We start from the raw sequence: 18,927 nt of genomic DNA on the forward strand, positions 1-18,927 counted from the left end.
GGGCAGCCATCTTGGGTTGGCAAGAGCATCTGGGAGGTGGATAGTGGCCCTGGCTCTTGGGGGATTTGACACTCCAGTGCTGGTAGAAGGGGGATTTGAAATTGGGAGTGATGCCGCAGCGCTGGTGCTGGGCCTGGACATTCGCTCCTGGGGTGTATCGCTGGTGGCAGTGCGGGGCCTGGGCATAGGATCCTGAGGTGTACTGGTGGTGGCAGTGCTGGTACTGGGCATAGGATCCTGGGGTGTATCCCTTGTGGCTGCCTGGTTTCCAGAGCGCCGTGCCCTTTTGGGAGGGACCCATTCTTCCTCCGAGTCCATCTCCGATCCGCTACTATTAGCGACTTCAAATTCCGAATTGGATTCGGAATTGGATTCAGATACTGATGAGAGCGCCCGGTGCCCTCATTAGTCATAGAGAGGATCTCAAACACCTCCTCGCTGCTGTACATCCTTTTTGACATTCTGGCTGTGCGACGGGTGACTGTGGATGATCACTGATGGGTGGCAGGTGACGGATAGGTGGCAGGTGACTGATAGGTGGCAGGTGACTGATAGGTGGCAGGTGACGATCACTGATGGGGTGACAGGTGACGCTGATTGATGGGGTGACAGGTGACGGGCGCTGGTCACCGATGGGTGACAGGTGCACCGCTGGCGATACTGATGGCAGTCTCTGTTGACAGGTGCACTTTATAGGTAGCGATTTTTGGGCACTCATGGTGACCGGTGACTGTTGGGTGACAGGTGCAATTGGGGGGGCTGATGACACTTTTTTTTTGTGCTTTTACACTGACAGGTACACAGATCAGTAACTCACTGTTTCTGGCTCTGCTCTCCTCACACTGGAAACGGTGTGTGAGGGGAGAAGAGCTAGTAACAGTGAGTTACTGCTCTGTGTTTACATTTGTGATGGGCTGTGAATGGATTCACAGCCCATCACGTGGTAATCAGCCACTGTCATTGGCTGTTTAACACTGTCGGTGACTAGCTGTGTTCCTAGGGAACACATAGCCACCGACATGATCGCGCATACGCGGTCATTTTCTGCGCTCCTCTATTGTGATCGGCTGTGTCATTGGAACACAGCCGATCACGTGGGAAACAGCCATGCCCATTGGCTGTTTCCCCCCTGCCGGTGACGGGCTGTGTCCTGGGGACACGCCTACACCGGCAGTGCAGGGCGGCGCGCACACGATCGCGCGCCTGCCCTGCCTGAATGGGCCGCCGTAATATGACGGCGGGCGGGCGGCAAGCGGTTAAAGTGCAAATGTGTGACACTAGTAGTCAAGAAATTATGACTCAATAGTGACATGTGTAAATCAATCAAATGTGATATTAATAAAGTGCTAAAAGGTGCTCTCATGAACAAAAATCCATATAGTGATTGTAGAGGTGGACAAAAATATCTTGTAGGTGAACTATATTCATCCAGTGTACTCAATCAGTGCTGCGGTGATCCAGTGAGCAGATGGTGAATAATATATATGCGCTCACCAGAAAGAAGTGGGTCTCACAGACCCTGCAGGCTTTAGATAATAAATAAACCACTTTCAATCCTCCTCCTTCAATCACTTTCCATGCATATTGGGTATGGCATTCATAAGGCTCCAAGGGAAAACATACTCCACTTATCTCTCTGCAAATAATGCTCCAGAAACCGGTGTATGATCCCTAAACAGCAGTCTCAATGGAGGGATATAGGAGACAGGAAGCCCAGGATAGTGTAATAAAGTTTAATACATGAAAAGCAAATAATAAAAAATGGGGTGCTTACATATTCAGGTGCTTTCCTAGCACCAAAAAGAAGGCTGTTAGATATTCAGAACCGCCGCTGATCCTGTCTTCCGGCAGGTATAGCTTCAGGGCTGTCCAGGAGTCAATGGAGGTGATAGCGTGCGTTCTGCACTACGCTCCACCGCCAGGAAGTGACGTTTACGGGTCAATAGTTCAGGCTTAGACCACTAGGGCAGCAGATATAATATTTTTTATCTTTTTTGGACCAAGCGCCTTCATTTCGGTTTTATTCTAATTTTTTATGTCATATGATAATTGCACAGCAGTTTATCAAACGTAAATTTTTGGGAAAATACACTAAAGTTCATTTTAGTGTAAACAAACACAATATAATACCAAATTCTTTGGTAAAATATAAAAGATGATGTGGCAATGCTTGCATTAAAGTAAAAAATGTCCCAGCAATTTTGTCACCCCTTCAACTCCCCTATACTTACCGGAGTCCTATCTTGATCCAGCTCTCTCCTCTCTTTTTGCTCACAGAGGATGCAGCAAGAGCCATTGACTTCTACTGCTCTCAATCAAATCCTGTGGGCAGAGTAGGATGGAGCTTTGTGTGTCAATAGACTCACACAGCCTGGCTCAGGATCGAGCCCGCTGGTGCGCCCTCATAGGAAGCAGCTTCCTATGGTAGCGCACTGAGATTATGAGGAGACTGGAGCTCCAGTGGGGGACCCCAGAAAAGGACGTTCAGGGCCACTCTGTGCAGTATAACAAGTTTGCTATGCTCCCAAAAAAAATAAAATACCCTTTACTGCTTGATAACTTTGGGCAGGTGACGGGTACTCTTAATGGAGAAATCAGTGTTCTCCCTGCCCTCAAACACAAATCATGTTTAATCAGCTGCTTTCCTGGCTGTAACAGCCAGGGAATGACAGCTCTGAAACTGGAAGTGACAAAAACCTTGACACTTCCAGCTTCATTTGTCACAGAAGAGATCAAGGAAAAGATGTTCCTCCATCTCCTCTGCTGGAAGGCTACAAGGTCTCGGGCAGCAGAAGGTTCCTTCTCAAGACTGTAAAAGTACACCCTGGATCACTTTTACATGACACCTGAACACAGGCTGAAAAAAATGGTACCAGGATTATGGCTGCAGCTGCACCCATGATCCTGGTATAACCACTTGCTGATAGGGCGTTTTAGTTTTGCAAGCAAGTGGTGGTTTTATTGCCTGCACCTCTGTACATCACAGAGATGAGCCACTTCACAGGCAAGATGAGGAAACCCTCCCCAGGCATGGTATTTAAAGGTATTGGACAATTTTAATGTTACACTTTAGGCATTTAACCACTTTACCACTAGAGCATTTTGCTGTCTTACGTCTGGGCCACTTTTTGCGATTCGGCGCTGTGCGACTTTAACTGACAATTGCGCGGTCGTGCGACGCCGTACCCAAACAAAATTTACGTCCTTTTTTTCCCACAAACAGAGCTTTCTTTTGGTGGTATTTGATCACCTGTGCGATTTTTACTTTTTGCGCTATAAACAAAAAACAAGATTTGTAAAATCTTACCTGTAAAATTCCTTTCTCTGAGTCCTCCGACAGTCACCGCCTCTTCATATTCGTCACAATGGGTAATTGACCTTTGCTCTGTAGGAGTAGCTAGGCAACAGAATATGTCAATATTAAAGCTTTTAGCATATCCCACCCCCAGGGGGTGGTCCCCTCAGTCAATACCCTCCTGCTTCCTGTTCCATACCTCAGTTTCAGTAGAATAGCAGTAGAGTACATAAACAAAACCCCAAAAGAGGGGCGGGGGCGGCGACTGTTGGAGGACTCAGAGAAAGGAATTTTACAGGTAAGATTTTACAAAAATTCCATTTTCTGTTACGTCCTTCGACAGTCGCCCCCTCTTCATATTCGTCACAATGGGGACGTCCCAAAGCAGTGCAAACATGAGGGGTAGGAAACGCAACCGCGCCTAAGGCAATGCAGTCTCCACATCAGAGAAAGTAACCTTACCAAAGGAAGGAAACCAGCTGGGCAGCATGAAAAAAACTTTGCTCAACAGGAGCAACAACCCAGGAAGAACAAATAACCTAGGGATAAAAACATCCCAAACAGCCAAGGGCCCAAAAACAAGGGACCTTAAGGTAAGAACCTTGCGGCCAAAGGAAGCATCTGCCGATGCCTGAACATCCACTTTGTAGAACTTTGAGAAGGTGTGAACGGACGACCAAGTCGCCGCCTTACACACCTGGGCCACAGAAGCCCGATGATGACAGGCCCAAGACGTACTCAGAGATCTGGTAGAGTGCGCCTTCACAGGCATAGGAGGAACCTTCCCCTTCAAAGCATATGCCTGCTCAATGGTCTGTCTGATCCATTTGGCGATGGTAGAAGCCGACGCCGCCATGCCCTTCCGAGGTCCCTCAGGAAGGACAAAGAGAGAATTCGTCTTGTGAAAGGATTTTGTCGAATTCAGGTAAACCCTGATCGCCCTAACAACATCCAAGGAATGTAAGGCCACCTCCTTCGGATGCTTAGGCTCCGCGCAAAGCGAAGGCAAGACAATGTCCTCATTGAGGTGAAATTCCGAAATCCTTTTCGGAAGAAAAGAAGGATTAGGTCGCAAGACCACCTTATCCAAGTGGATTACCAGATACGGAGACCTGCAGGACAAAGCTGCCAGCTCCGAAACTCTACGAGCCGAAGTGATCGCCACCAAAAAGGCGACCTTTTTGGACAACAGAGGCAACGAGATCTCCCTGATCTTTTCAAAAGGAGCATGTTGTAACACGGACAGAACAAGGTTCAAGTCCCATGGAGGCAAAGGCTCCCTCCTAGGAGGGACCAGGTGTAGCACCCTTTGAACAAAGGTGCCAACCAGAGAATTAGATGCCACAGGGCGTTGAAAAAGAACGGCCAGAGCAGAAATCTGACCCTTAATCGTGGCCAAAGCCAAACGCTGGTCCACGCCCGTTTGAAGGAAAGCCAACACTCTCGAAACCGAGTATGAGTGAGGGGAATACCCCCTGGACTCACACCAGGCAAAATAGGCCTTCCAAGTACGGTAGTATATCTTCCCCGAAGAGGCCTTTCTAGCATTGATCAAAGTATGAATGACCTCCGGAGAGAGACCCCTATCCTTCAGGACCTCGGTCTCAATAGCCAGGCCGTCAAATCCAGCGACTGTAAAGCAGGATGGAATATCGGTCCTTGAGACAGAAGATCTTCCCGAAGAGGCAGACGCCATGGAGCGTCGACCGCCAGATTCACGAGGTCTGCGTACCAAGACCGGCGAGGCCAGTCTGGCGCCACCAGAATCACCGTTTTTGGTTCCGAGGACAACCTGCGAAGGAACCGGGATAGCAACTGAATTGGTGGGAATGCATACATCAGACGATACTGATGCCACTGAGCCACTAACGCGTCTGACGCATCTGCCCGAGGATCGCGCGTCCTTGCCACGAACCTTCCCACCTTGTTGTTCAGACGAGACGCGAACAGGTCCACATCCGGAAGACCCCACTTCGCGCACAACATCTGGAAGACCTCCGGGTGGAGCGACCATTCCCCCTGGTCCAGAGTCTGGCGGCTCAGATAATCCACCTGCCAGTTGTCCACCCCCGGAATGTGAACTGCCGTTATCGCCGGGACGTGCGTCTCGGCCCAAGACAGAATGCCGGCTACTTCCCGAGCCGCTCGAGCACTCCTGGTGCCCCCTTGGTGGTTGATGTAGGCCACCGCTGTGGAATTGTCTGTCTAAACCCGAACCGGACAGCCCTGAAGCTTGTCCGTCCAGCGTTGAAGGCAAAGATTTATTGCCCGCAATTCCAGAATGTTGATCGGAAGGGAAGATTCCTCCTCCGACCAAGTTCCCTGGGCGGACAGAACGCCCAGAACACCACCCCAGCCCGACAGGCTGGCATCCGTGGTGATCACCGTCCACGAAAGCGGACGAAAAGACTTGCCCCCCGACACCGCCGGGGACTGCAGCCACCACAGAAGATTGCTTCTCGTGCGAGGACTCAACGATATCTGAAGATCCAGAGATTGTGGTCGCCCGTCCCACCTGGACAGGATCTCCGCCTGGAGATCCCTCGTGTGAAACTGGGCGAAGGGAATCGCCTCGAAAGCCGAGACCATCAAACCTAAACACCTCATCCGGAGGGATGAGCACGGAAAGTCCCGAAGGGACCTGACTTCGTCCTGAAGCGTTTTGAGCTTGTCTTCCGGTAGGAAGACTCTTGCCTGAACTGAATCCAGAATCATACCCAGATAGGGAAGACGAACCGACGGGCACAGCGTCGATTTTGGGAAGTTTATCGTCCAACCAAACTCCTGCAGAGTTTGCATCGTGACGGACAGGTCCTTCACCAGACCCTGACTGGTCGCAGACCGAACCAGAATGTCGTCCAGATACCCCAGGATTGAGATACCCTGGGCTCTCAGTAAGGCCAGAACCGGTGCAAGCACCTTGGTGAAAACCCGCGGAGCCGAAGCGAGACCGAAGGGTAACGCCACGAATTGATAATGATCCTCCGCAATGGCAAAACGAAGGTACCTTTGGTGACCCTCGAAAATGGGGATGTGTAGGTACGCATCCTTCAAGTCGATGGAGGCCATGAATTCTCCCGGAACTAGAGCAGCCACCACCGAGCGCAGGGATTCCATGCGGAACTTGCGAACCCGCACAAAGCGGTTCAGAGCTTTCAAGTCCAGAATTGGAGTACCTTGCCCTCCTTTCTGGGCACAGTGAACAGATTTGAATAAAACCCCCGAAATCTGTCCCGATGAGGCACCGGAACCACCATTCCCTGAGCCCGCAGGTCCTGCACCGCCAGGTGCAGATCCCGCAAACGCTCCGGAGACAGTTGAAGGTTTGAGGGAAAAAACCTGTTCGCCGGCCGAGACAGGAACTCGATCTTGTACCCGGACCGAACGATCTCCTGAACCCACCTGTCCCGAACGCGGGCCAGCCAGGGTTGAAGAAAACCTAGCAAACGTCCCCCCACCCCAGAACTGGGTGAGGGCGTCCCTTCAGGCCGCGTTGTTATGGGCAGCGGATCCGGACTGGCCGGACTTTTGCTTACCTGCCCACGGTTTCTTTTGGGAGCCTTGACCCTTGAAGGGCTTGCCCTTATAGCGCGACCGAAAGGCACGAAAGGACCCCTGAGGGGGCCTAAACGAAGCGTGCTTCTTACCTTGAGCGCCCTTAGCCTTGTGAGATTGGGGCAAGAGCGTGCTCTTACCCCCAGAGATCCCCTTAATCAGCGTATCCAGTGAGTCGCCAAAAAGGCGAGATCCCGAATAGGGAAAATTAGCCAAAGTCTTGCGAGACGATTGGTCCACAGACCAACACTTTAGCCAAATCAAACGGCGTGTCAACACCGCCACGCTGTGCACACGTGCAGCCAAAGGAATTACATCCAATTCCGCATCACACAAATACATGACCCCCTGATGGATCTGATCCACCATTGCCAAAGTCGTCGGCGGGGCAGAATCAGCCACCAGGACGCGCCTGAGTACTTGCGTCCAATCCGCGACAGCCTGAGCTGCCATAAGGGAAGCAAAAATATCTTTTAGCATGGAACCGGTAACCGAGTAAGTATGACGGGCAAGAGACTCCAGTCTCCTGTCCGTAGGTTCCCGGAACACCGGGGTATCCTCTGCCGGAATCGCAGTGGATTTATTCAAAACTGCCACCGCGTGATCCACCGGAGGCGGCACACACCAACGTTCATCAGTGGCGGGTGTGAAGGGATAACGCAGCTTGAACCTACTTGGCACAGCAAAAGGCTTTTTTAGATTGCGCCTTTGTTCACTAACAGCGCGCTGAAAATCCTCAGTACAAGGAAAAACCTGCGATGTTTTGCGCCTCCGCTGTGTCCCATAAGAAGCCAGAATGGCAGGTGGACACGGTTCATCCTGTAAATGCAGCGTTTGTTTAATAGAAGCAACCAATTCATCCATGATTGCAAGCTCTTCAGACGAGCCAGGGGGAGAATCATCAACCCCCTCAACCTCTGCATCCCCCTCCGACCCTGCAAAGTCCAGGGACGAACAGGACTCCGATAAGGGGACCCCAGCCATAGCAGCCCCATCACCTTCGCCCTCTGAATCAGAGGAGATTGAAACTCTGGGCCGTTTAGTGGATTGAGCCGCCACAAGCATCTGCACCTGAGCAGCCAGGTTAGCCACAACTGTGGCCAAATCGCCCCCCTCAGGGGAAACAGCAGCAGCCCCTTGTCCACCCAGTAAAGGGGGAGGAAATTTGCTTTCCTGAGAATCCATGCCCCCAGAAGTGTATAGGAGGAAAAAAGGGTAACTGCCCCTTTAAAAGCGCGGCGAGCGCAGCCCACCGCTCACACACACCTGCACAAGTCGACCCCCACAGGGAAAACTACAAACTTAGGCAAGGAACACAGGACTAAGGAGGATAAAAACCTGGAGAGATCACTGCTGCTGCTGTATCGATCGGTGTGCCCAGGGAAAAGGAAGTGATGTACCAGAAGCCGCTCCTATAATGCCTATGGAAGGCTACAAGAAAATGGCCGCCGGGGGAGGAGGTAAATGCAGTGCTACACGAGGCCAGAGCGATCGCCGCCAAAATGGCGGCGTTTGGCGCCAAAACCGCCGCTCCCAGCTTATAGAAGAAGCCCTCATAAGCCTGTAGTTAACATTAAAATGGCGGACCGCAGCAGCGGCCGCCGCATGTTGCACAAAACATGTACCACAGCATGCCCTACAACATATAGCATGTCACACAGAGAAATCACACAGTTAGTAACACAGAACAGTGTATCACAGCCCCCCTCCTTGCAGCCCACAGCAGCATCCAGACAGGGAGACCCATAGTGTGAACAGACATGCAGGGTTACACAGTCCCAGACTGACACCCACTAAACAGACAGGTCCCCACACAGAGTACACTTACCTTCTGAATGGCGTGGGGAACCTGCACAAGCGATCAAGCCACTGCACATGTGACAGGGAGAGTCGCAGCCAGGACGCAGCAGAACTGCGGTGCGAAACCGCATGGCGTCCAGTGAGGTAGCCACCTCACCACAGCATCCCTGCAGCGAACAGGGATGGGTCGTTCACATATGCCAGGAAAAATACCTGACTGAACGCTCAATGGCAGGCTGGGAAGCCACTGACCCACAACCTGCGACCAGGGGGGCCAGCCCGAGACCCAGCCCGCACGATCCTCTTCATCAGAAGAACTAACTAATGCTGACAAAAGTAACAGCTAAGTAAAGAGAGAGAAAAAAACTCAAATAAAATCAAAAAGAAGATAAAGGCTGAGACAAAATGCCCCAGCACAGAAACAGCCAGGTGACTCCTGAAAGCTAGACAATGAAACTGAGAATGGAACAGGAAGCAGGAGGGTATTGACTGAGGGGACCACCCCCTGGGGGTGGGATATGCTAAAAGCTTTAATATTGACATATTCTGTTGCCTAGCTACCCCTACGGAGCAAAGGTCAATTACCCATTGTGACGAATATGAAGAGGCGGCGACTGTCGGAGGACGTAAGAGAAAAAGAGCGTTTATTTTGAAAAAAATAACAATATTTTTAACATTTTTTTATATGAAATTCCCCCCCCAAAAAAATGTAAAAACCAATTTTTTTTACATTTTTTGGCCAATTTGTTTTCTGCTACCTATGTTTGGTAAAAAAAATCACAATAAGCGTATTTTGATTGGTTTGCGCAAAAGTTATTGCGTTTACTAACAAAGGGAAATATTTCTGTCATTTTTGGTGTTTTTTTTTAATGCGTAATGGCGGCGATCTGCGATTTTTTTTGCGGGACTGCGACATTCCGGCGGACAGATCGGACCCTTGACTGACATTTTTGACACTTTTGGGGGTACCAGTGACATTACTACAGTAATCAGTGCTATATATATATTCACTGTTACTGTTAAAATGACACTGGCAGGGAAGGGGTTAATTTTATTGGAGAGGGAGGGGTTAATGTATGCCTGGTGCTTACTAACGTGTGTGGGGGGAGGTGACTGAGTGACACAAGGACAGATCCAGGGTTCAGCTATGCTGAACCCTGAAATCTGACCCTGCCTGTCACTTAGGAGATCCGCCCGCTCTGTTTACACAGGCGGGCGTATCTCCAAACTAGATTCCCTCGACGATCGGGGAAGAGCGGCGGCGATCGCCGCCGCTCCTCCCCTGCCCCGACTCCCGCTGTGACTAAAAACAGCGGGAGCGAGCCTCCGGTGGTGCGCGCGCGCCGCCGAGAGAGGGGAATGTCTGGTGACGTAGACCTACGTCGCCAGACGATAACGAGCCACTGTGCTGCAGTAGCAGCACAGTGATTAGTGGTAAAGCGGTTAAAGGGTAACTCCACTTTCTTGGGAATAAAATAGCAAATAAAAAAATATAGTATAGCATATACAGTTGCTACACAGGTCATATTGTAATTGAATGTAATTAAAAATTACTATTATTTTTCAGTCTGCAGCTGTATTTTTCTATTAAAGTGATATTAAAGTCTTGTTTTTCGTTTTTAAATTGCAAACATATACTTACCTGCTTTGTGCAATGGTTTTGCACAGAGCAACCTTGATCCTCCTCTTCTGGGGTCCCCCCGCCAGTACTCCTGGATACTACTGTCTTCAAGTACCCCACTAGCAAACCGCTTGCTAAGGGATGTACTTGTGCGGGCTCACTCCCAAGCCTTACTGTGTGAGTCTATAGACACACACACACACAGTATGGCTCACAACCTCCTCCTCATCACTGAATTTGATTGACAGCAGCAGGAGTCATTGGCTTGTGTGGAGAGAGACATTGCTCTTGGGTACAGCAATGGGCCGAGATCAGGCTCAGGTAAGTATTTAGGGGGAGCTGCACCTAAAAGGTTTTATACCTTAATGCAGATGATACATTAAGGTGAAAAAAAAACTTTAGCCTTTACACCTTTAACTGCTTCCTGACCATCCGCCACCTTTTTACTGCGGCAGGGTGGCTCTCCTGCACAAATTGACATAGACCTACATCGGTCTCGTGCAGGAAGCTAGGGGGCCAGCGCGCGCTGCCAGCCCCACTCGGCAGCGGGTCAGGTGGCTACGATTGCCGCCTGACACCCGCGATCGCTCCCCGCTGAGAGAGAAGAACAGTCAGCTTTTGTAAACACAGCTTACCGCTCTTCCCCCTGAACTGATCATAGAGCCCATGTGATCCTTCTATATAGGATCACATGTCTCTATGGTAGTTTCAGAAGCCACACCCCCCACAGTTAGAATCACTCCCCTAGGCTCACAATTAACCCCTTGATCACCCACAGGGTTAAACCCTTCACTGCCAATGGCATTATTACAGTAACAGTGCATATTTTTAGCACTGATTACTGTAGTAATGTCACTGGTCCCCCCAAAAGTGTCAAAAATGTCAGTTAGAGGTCCGATTTGTCCGCCGCAATGTCGCAGTCCCGCAAAAAAGCGCAGATCGCTGCCATTACTAGTAAAAAAAATAAATAAATAAAAATGACATAAATCTTTCCCGTAGTTAGTAGACGCAATAACTTTTGTGCAAAACCAATCAAAATACGCATATTGCATTTTTTTTAACCAAAAATATGTAGCAGAAAACAAATTGGCCAAAAATGTTAAAAAAATTTAGATTTTTTAATTTTTTTTTTCAGAATGTCATATAGCAGAATGTGAAGAATATTTTTTTTTTTTTTCAAAATTGGCACTCTTTTTTTGTTTATAGCACAAAAAATAAAAATTGCACAGGTGATACAAATACCACCAAAAGAAAGCTCTATTTGTGGGAAAAAAAACATCAATTGTATTTGGGTACAACGTCGCACAATCGCGCAATTGTCCGTTAAAGTAACGCAGTCCTGAATCGCAAAATAGGGCCTGGTCAGGAAGGGGGGAAATCCTTCCAGTCTTAAAGTGGTTAAATGCAATGCAATATGGCACCCTATTGATGATGTACAGAATGCTGCCCCCCCCCCCCCCCAGAAATGTAATTTCCTGCTTGTGTGATTGGCTTACTGATTTCCCCAGAAGTCAGTACTAAGATACAAGTTAGATTTTGGGCATCCCCTGCAACAGAAAAAGTCATTTTTGGTGAGATACTCCCAAAGGAAAACACGTCTAAAGGGATGCAGATCCTGGCACTTTCCTCATTAGAATCCTGCAAGTGCAGCAGCTGACTGATAATTATAAAATCACTCATTCCCTTTGCACTTGGACACAGATAAACAGCTACTTATTCAAAATAACAAAGGGTAGGGACAGGGCTTTACAAATTTGCTTTGAATCTAGGAGCAAGCTAAAAAAGTTAGGAGAAAGTTTTTAACTAACAAAGATCACTGACCTGTGTACAGAGCCCTTTGTGTTTATAAACACAGGACTCTGTGCTGTGATTGGACAGCTGATCAGCGGGTCTCAGCCATAAATCATTAGCCAGGACCTGCTGATGAAATCCTGCTGTTGCTAGTGTTAGCGCAGATCAGCGAGGAGTGCACACCTAACCAGGAACAGGCTGGATGATGTACATGTTTGTTATCCAGCCTGCTCATGCCACTCACCCGCAGTAAATGTTCTGTGACCAGGTGGGAAGAAGTTAACATATCTATAAGGAGGAAGTTGTGATGAATTTTTAAATTTTTTAGTTTTTGAGATGTGGGAACCCACCTAATTTAAGTGAACCTCCCTTAGGCTAGGTTCACACCTGTGTGGCCATGCGGGTTGCGAGGGTACGAGAGCCCATTCAATTGAATGGGCTGGCGTGCCCCGCCACACACAAAAAAGAAGTCCCTGCACTATTTTTTAAATCGCAGCCTGCACAGGAACAAAGGTTTCCAGTATGGGTGCAATTTCCAGTGAGGCCGGCGTGCCATTAGGATAAATGGCAAACTCCCACATTTCTCTGTGTGAGTGGTTTTGGCTGCTGGTATTTGTGCGGGTCCTGCAACAGCACCACCCGCACAGATGTGAATCCAGCTTTAGAGACCAAACGTGGGTCTCAAAGTGAGGGGGGGCGCTGATATAAGGGGACTCTGATCTAATGGGGGGTCTGTAAAGGGGGCGCTTATATAAATTGACTCTGATCTAATGGGAGCCTGTACAGGGGGGTGCTGATATAAGGCGACTGTTATCATGGTTGGTCAGCAACCATTATATCAGTAGTCAGCATCCCCCATTAGAGACCCCCATTAACTCACAGTCGCTGAACTTCAAGTGGTTATACTGGGATGATCATCCCGGTATTGTTTTTAGTGCCGATGGTGGGCTCTCTTGTAAAAGCAATCCTAGTGGCTATGTAGCCGCTGGATTGCTTTTACAAGCAGGGGGAGGGGACGTCTCCCCTCCTGCCGCCTTCTGCGGCTCTCTCGGGCTGTCCCATCCCAGGGGAACCCCAATCGAACCAGCTAGCGCTGGAAGCACCGGCTGATCAGAGGAAAACAGAGACTAGAACGGCGCTGTTCGGCATAGTATAGGAAACTAGAAGCGATGAGCATATATCACTTCCGGTTTACCAGGATGTAAATGCTATCATTTTTAAAAATGAAAACCATTTGATTTGATTCCTGTGATCAAAAGCTTTTAAGGGCAGAGGCAGGATCTGAGATCTAATAGACCCCAGATCTATTTATGAAGAGTACCTGTCACTGACTATTGCTATCACAGGGGATATTTATATTATAAAAGTGATACAGGCGAACACATGCGTTGGTACTGCATGCACACAAACAACGATCAGTCCCAAACATGTAGGGTATCCCCACATCAAAACACATCGAAAGCAGTGGCAGTAATTCTATCACCAGACCTACTGTGTAAATGTAAAAAAAACAAAAACAAAAAAGAAAGCTGCGCAAATACTGTAAGACATAAAAAATTGCAAAACCCACCAATTTATTCTCTAGGACTTCTCCTTTTACAAAATATATAATGTTTGGTTTTTCTAAGTAATTTTCTAGCAAAATAAAATAATAAAAATGATTTTCACATTTAAACAAAAGTGTCAGAAAAAGGCCTGGCCCTATTGATTTCCATAAGCAATTCAGGTCTACGTCTACATTTATTTAACCACGTACCTGGTACATCACTGGACTTCAAGTGGTTGTACCAGGATAATGCCTGGAGCTGCAGGCAACACCCTGGTACCATTTTTTTTTTTTTAGAGCTGATGGTCAGCTCTCTTGTAAAAGCAATTGGATTGGCTAACTAGCCACAAGCAGTGGGAGGGAACGTCCCCACCCTCCTGCTGCCTTCCATGGCTCCCTCGTCCCACTGGGAGACCCAAGCTACCAGCTGGCACATTCGCCAGTTGGCCGGAGACCCATACAAAGTCAGAATTAATTGCTTCTGGTTTACCTGGTTGACAACGGTGACATTTTTTGAAAGTCCAAAGTATTCAAAAACGCTGATCTTGACTTTTTAAATCTTTCAAGAACAAGGGAGGGATTTGGGGTCTTATTATCTCCAGATCCCTCCCTAAAGAGTACCTGTCATGTGCCTACTGCTCTCACAAGGATGTTTACATTCCTTGTGACAGCAATAAAAGTGATCAAAAAAATGTAAAGCAACAGTGTAAATATAAAATAAATGAATAAAAAAAAAGTAAAGTGCCCCCCCTCCCCAGTGCTAGCGCACAAGGGTGAACGTGTGTGTCGGTCCCACGCACACGCAAACAGCGATCTTTCCACACATGTAAGGTATCGCTGCGAACGCCAGGTCAGGGGTAATAATTTTAGCACTGGACCTCCTCTGTAGATATAAAGTGAAAGCCTTTAAAGGCTTTTAAAACGTTGCCTATGGAGAGTAAAATGTACGTAATTTGTTGCTGCAGCATGGGCGTGTGCAATTTTAAAGCGTGACATGTTTAGTATTTATTCACTTGGCTTGACATTATCTTTTATACAGGCATACCCCACTTTTAAGTACACAATGGGACCAGAGCATGTATGTAAAATGAAAATGTACTTAAAGTGAAGCAATACCTTTTTTCATTTCTCAATGCATGTAAATACACTAGCTCCATAGGAAATCTTGGTCAGCTTGACATGGCATTGCTCCGAAACCATGTGACAAGGACACCAAGCTTGGGGAGCATGTTAAGGGGATCCAGGACTATGACATAGTAGATTACTTAGGCAAGCTGGCCAGCCAAAAACAGGATATGTTGTAGTCCTGGGTCCCCTCTCGGTGCTCCCTAAGTTTGGTATCCTTGTCACTTATGGTTTGGGAGCAGTGCCATGTCAAACTGACCAAGATTTCCTATAGACGCCAATGTTAAAAACCGGGAGTAGTGTCATGCCAAGCTGAACAAGCTGTGTCCTTACTCGCGAGTGTACTTAAAGCAGGGTATGCCTGTATTTTACAAAAAATTGGGGTTTTTTTTTTTTTGCATAAAAATTTGAAAAAGTGTATTTTTTTGCAAAAATTGTGTTTAAAAAACTGCTGTGCAAACACTGTCATATAAAATTACAGAACCCACCAATTTATTTTCTAGGACCTCTCCTTATACAAAATATATAATTTTTGGGGATTCTAATATTTTCTAAAAAAAAAAAACCTGATTTTTTTTGTAAACAAAAGTGTCAGAAAAAGGCCTGGTCCCACTGATTTCCATAAGCAATTCCGATCTACATCTAAAATCTCTTTAACCACTTACTGCCCGCCCACCGTCAAATGGTGGCGGAGCGGTGCAGCTCTCCTTCTGGGATGCCGTCATATGAACGGTCTCTCTCGGGAGCGATCGTGGCCGTGCCATGTTGCTAGGACACGGCACGAACCCGATCTTGGTAAAGAGCCAATGACATTGGTGTCCAATCACAGCCGGTCACATGTAAATGACGAAGTGCCGTTTTATCGGCTCTCCTCGCCTCACACTGTCAGAGTGTGTGGCGAGGAGAGCCGATCAGCAGCTCCTCCTCAAAGGGGAGACTAGGACAGGTAATCTGGCCACTAATCATCAGTGCCCTGATTACAGAAAAGTGAAAAAACAGTGCTAATGAGTGCCCATAGTGCTGCCAGTCAGTTCCCATCAGTGACTGCTCATCTGTGCTTATCAGTGCCGCCTATCAGTGCTCATCAATGCCATCTATCAGTGCGGAATATCAGTACATCCTCACCAATGCCCATCAGTGCAGCCAATCAGTGCCGCTTCATCAGTGAAGGAGAAAAATTACTTATTTTAAAAATTTACTCACAGAAAATCAGAAAAAAATTTCCGTCTTTTTGTAAGAAATAAAAAACCCAGCGGTGATTAAATACCACCAAAAGAAAGCTCTATTTATGTGAGAAATAAAATGATAAAAATGTCATATGGGTACAGTGTAGCATGACCACACAATTGTCATTCAAAGTGTGACAGCGCTGAAAGCTGAAAATTGCCCTGGGCAGGAAGGGGGTGAAAATGCCCTGTATTGAAGTGGTTAAAGTTCACAAAACCCTGCTGGAACCAAAGCCAGGACAACTCAGCTCACGCAAACTCAGCAAGTAAGGTCAAATTGTATCCCAACCCCCTTCCCGCAGACAACAACCAACTGTCTCTACCCACCTAACTAGGGTGAGGGGAAAAGAGGTCCTACTCTATACATATTCTCTCATTCATTGGCAGAGCTGTCACTCTGTCCAGGTTATACACTGTCCTTCCTATTCTACCTCATACATAAAGCAATATTAGAGCTTTTCTTGAGCCTGGCGAGGAGAAGAGACCTACGAAGAACGCCTTGCACTATACAGCCCACCGAGCTCCTCTAACACTGCACGTATTATTACACTACAGTGGAAAATCGCGTTTTGCTCCGGAAGCGGAAGTGTCCTGTCAGGTCATGGCACTTCCGGGGTCAGAAGCGCTGAATGTTTTTGCCCAGGAGCAGTGTATGAGGGGGCCAGGGTGAGCTGTCAGGAAGGGCCATCTGTCAGACGATCGGATGGCCGGAGTAGCTGAGTGAAGTGCGGCAGGTAGGTGGCTCTGTGCACGTTATAGAGGCGACTTCTGATCTCGGCACAAGTTTCGCTGGCAGTGCACGCAGTATTGTGCGGTATTGGAAGGTTTGGTTACTGAGGTTCTCGGCTTCCTTGCTTGTCTCTACTTTTTGTCCTCACTTTATGCTGCGCTTTTACCTGATTTCCTGTACAATAAACGTGTTCGCTAACAGGAAGAGAAAGTCGCACTTGTGGCTGTGATTCTGTGAAGTGACAGCTGCAGTCAGAATGACATTCGTCTGAGAACTCCTGTCAGAGGTTTATTGCTGTTTATTGTGTCTGCTTTGAAACTTTCTTAATACTTCCTGTTCTGATGACACCTGTTAGCAGTGGAAGGTGGGGGGAGGTGTTTACTAAAACTTTTAGCAGCTGTGTATAGTAACCAATCAGCTTCAGGTTATTGAAGCTTTGAAAATAAAAGCTAGAAGCTAATTGGTTGCCATGCTTATGCCTCGTACACACGCAACGATTATCGGCCGACCGATCGGCCTTCTTTTGTCCAGTGTTGTTGTGTTGGTTGGAATGTGCCCTAGACTGCACACGAATTTTCTCGGCCAACAAAAATCAACTTCAGAAGTGATGTCATGTGCTGGTTTACTTTCCGTGTGTTTTTTCTTCTCTGAGCATGCCCAGTCTTGCTCATCAGATTTTTGTCTGCCGAATCTGTACCGACTGACGGAAAATCGGCCGTTGTGTTGACGGCCAACAAAAATTTTATAGCCTGCACACCAGATTTTTTTTTTCGCCCGAAAAGTCGGAGTCGGTTGTCGAAAGTATCATACTAACAAGCTGAAAATCGGCCGATCGGACGTTGGCCGAAAATTCCCGGCCAATAATCGATGTGTGTGTACGAGACATATGTTTCTCTAGATTCAGCCCAATCCAGTGTGTCTTAGGCCTTGTTTACCTTCGTTTTGCTGTCTGAAGAGTGATCAGTGTTTACTGTGATCACTGTCTGAAGAGTGACAGTGACCGTGATCACTGTCTGAATAGTGATCAAGGCCCCTTTCACATGGGCGATCCGATCCACCTGTCAGTTTTTAAGGCGCACCTGATTGGATGCTCCCTGCATCCCTATGGGGCAGCAGATGTCAAACGAAGACATCTCCGCTGCTATCTAATTCCGATCCTGTCCATGAAATCCAGACAGATGGAAACCCTATTTTCCATCCGTCCGGAGGATCGCATGGGATGAGAACGGACAGGCAGTCCGTTCTCATCCGATCTCACCATAGACAGCGGGGATCTGACAGCTCCGTCTCTGCACACAGAACGGAGACGGAGCTGTCATCCACCTGCTCAGCGGGGATCGTCAGATCGATCTCCCCGCTGAGCAGAACAGACTCCGTCACCGTGCGAAAGGGGCCTTATGCATCCCCGTGCAGATAAATACGTCCTTTGCATTGATACACTCTGTGTGAATGAGGCCTAATAGCACAGCTAGTCACACAGGGTGGATTTGATTTGAATACCAAGTAAAAAGGCTCGATTTAAAATCATAATTTTTTAAAGAGCAACTGTCATCTCTGTCCCGCAGCGGCTCCTCCTCTGACCCACTGTTAACTCCCTCACAGTCCCATTCACTTTAATGGGGCGGCTGGTGATGCGGCAGTGACACAACAGGGAAGGGACATGACGGCAGCAGGTGAGTGGATGCCCGCTAACAGGTGCTGCCATGATGGATCTGAAATATCAGGTGCTCTTTAAATGTAAGAACTCATTCTTGCTGGTTAGTGTAAAATGGTGTGAATGCATCAATGCAGTGCATGTTATCTCAGCTTGCAGAGCTTTGATTCATTGAATGAGTTTACCAAAAATGTAAATATTGCAGAATATACAGCCTTATGCTACATAACTAAGCTCTATTTCATGTGGAATTGACAAAATTATTAATGTATCTTAAATTGAAAATTATCTTTAGATTTCTAGTCCAAAATAATTTTATTAAAATAAATTAGATAAAAAAAAAAAAAAAATCCTTTTTTTTTTTTATCAATTTTTTATCCACCCTGTAGTCAGTGTCCCCAATCACCACCAAACCAATCCTAGTGTCACCAGAAGTTCTGTTTCACACAGAGCATATTATTGCATACCCCATGCAAAATCCATGGTTACCTGCCCTGGTTCCATATATCCTTGTGCAGGCAGTCCCATCGATGTCTATTGGGAAGCAGCAGCAGTTCCCAATGTGACATTTGTAAGGGTGCAGG

At 47.6% G+C, this 18,927-nt stretch overlaps 1 protein-coding gene across 1 annotated transcript in view; it reads left to right on the forward strand.

The window, feature by feature from the left end:
• The first annotated feature begins 16,561 nt into the window (after positions 1-16,561).
• The window catches only part of ELK4 (ETS transcription factor ELK4), a 135,981-nt gene continuing 133,615 nt past the window's right edge, over positions 16,562-18,927 (forward strand). Inside the window, exon 1 of the mRNA XM_082247808.1 lies at positions 16,562-16,693. The gene's annotated coding sequence lies outside the window, so the exon portion shown is untranslated. The remainder of the gene's footprint in view (positions 16,694-18,927) is intronic.

This window comes from Pelophylax lessonae (assembly GCF_965119305.1).
Source record: "Pelophylax lessonae genome assembly, chromosome: 2".
Taxonomy (NCBI): Eukaryota; Metazoa; Chordata; class Amphibia; order Anura; family Ranidae; genus Pelophylax; species Pelophylax lessonae.